The sequence below is a fragment of the Carlito syrichta genome, unplaced genomic scaffold (genome assembly GCF_000164805.1).
Source record: "Carlito syrichta isolate Samal-C Ts95f unplaced genomic scaffold, Tarsius_syrichta-2.0.1 Scaffold303033, whole genome shotgun sequence".
NCBI lineage: Eukaryota > Metazoa > Chordata > Mammalia > Primates > Tarsiidae > Carlito > Carlito syrichta.
Window position 1 is genome coordinate 1513 of NW_007247129.1, and position 1871 is coordinate 3383.

Sequence of the window (1871 nt, forward strand, 5' to 3'; positions counted from 1 at the left end):
ACCATAGCAAATATCTGTCTGGGGATGGGGAAACATCTCTTATCAATAGGATGCCTGAATGAAATGTATTTTTATACCTAATCCTTAACTGTACCCCACAACATCATAATAAAAAATATTGATTAAAAAAATTTTATCTTGAGTATTAAACTTTTTATAAGTAAAAAGTAAATGATAGCACTACATTCAGAATATGGGAAATTCCTTTTTACTATTGAAATTCTTCCTACTAGTCATGTCAGAGTTTTGTCTTTGTTTTTGTAAATGGAAATTTTTTGGTTGTTGTTGTTATTTAGTTTTTATTTCCCTGCAATCCAACTAGACGTGGAAGGGAACATGGGAAATATGGAACCCAAGGAATTGTAACGCGAGCACAAAGATTATAGGGATACTGTGAGCAAATGGGTTGGAGGGGGTGCTCTCCTGAGCTACAGAAGGAATGATCTGATAGTTTAAGATAAAACAAGTCAAATTTATTAGAGTTGTCCACAGTCAGCAATGGTGATCTTCTTGCTGGTCTTGCCATTCTTGGACCCAAAGACCTCCATGGCTTGTGCAACATTCATGCCCTCTTTCACCTTGCCAAAAACCACACGCTTGCCATCCAACCATTAAGTCCTAGTAGTGCAGATGAAAAACTGGGAACCGTTTGTGTTGGGTCCAGCATTTGCCATGGACAAGATGCCAGGACCTGTATGCTTCATGATGAAGTTCTCATCATCAAATTTCTCCCCATAGATGGACTTGCCACCAGTGCCATTATGGCGTGTAAAGTCACCACCCTGGCACATAAACCCTGGAATAATTCTGTGAAAGCAGGAACCCTTATAACCAAATCCTTTTTCTCCAGTGCTCAGAGCACAAAAGTTTTCTCCTGTCTTTGGAACTTTGTCTGCAAACACCTCGAAGGAGACGTAGCCCAAAAGTTCGCAGTCGATGGCGATGTCGAAGAATATGGTGGGGTTGACCATGGTTAATGGGAAAAGGCTCAAGGTGGTGGTATCTGCAAAGCCATAAATGGAAATTTATTTTCAAGTTTAGTAAAATATTTTTAATTGAAAAATAAAAATTCTCTATATATTTATGGTATACAATGTGATGTTTTGATATATGTATACATTGTTCAAGGGCAAAATCAGTTTATTTGCTATATGCATCATCTCATATATTAATTTTTTGTGGTAAGTACACTTAAAATCTTGACTCAGCCATTTTCAAGACTCATCATGATGTACAATAGATAGCTTGAACTTACTTCTCCTGTCTAAACAAAATTTTGTGTCCTTTGACCATCTTTCCAACACCCTTCCCACCTCTTCCTCCTAGCCCCTGCTAGTCATTATTTTACTCTCTATTTATTTGATTTTGACTTTGTTTCAATTACATATATAAGTGAGGTCATGAAGTATTTTTCTTTCTGTGCCTGGCTTATTTCACATAGTACAGTGTCCTTCAGGTTCACTCATGTTGTTGCAAATGACAGGATTTCCCCTCATCCCCCACTTCTTTTGAGTTGGGGTCTCATTCTGTTGACCACACTGGAGTGTAGTGGCATGATCAAGATGATCCTAGTTCACAACAGTTGACCTCCTGTGCTCAGGCGATCCTTTCACCTCAACATCCCGATTAGCTGAGGTTACAGGTGCATGCCATGATGTCCAGTTATTTTGTATTGAATTTTTTGTAGATATGAGGTTTCATTTTGTTGCCCAGACTGGTCTCAAACTCCCGGGCTCAAGTAATAATTCTGCCTTGGTCTTCCAAAGTGCTGTGATTACAGGTGGTGAACTAGTGCACTTGGCTATTCTTTTGTAAGGCTGAAAAATATTCCATTGTGTGAATATACTATATTTTCTTCTTCTCTTCATCTG

General features: G+C 38.4%; 1 pseudogene across 1 annotated transcript; it reads right to left on the reverse strand.

The window, feature by feature from the left end:
- Positions 1-476: 476 nt before the first annotated feature.
- Positions 477-971, reverse strand: LOC103259829 (annotated as a pseudogene). The gene has a single exon (XR_002481931.1). The product of XR_002481931.1 is annotated as a peptidyl-prolyl cis-trans isomerase A-like (transcript).
- Between the last annotated feature and the right edge of the window lie 900 nt (positions 972-1871).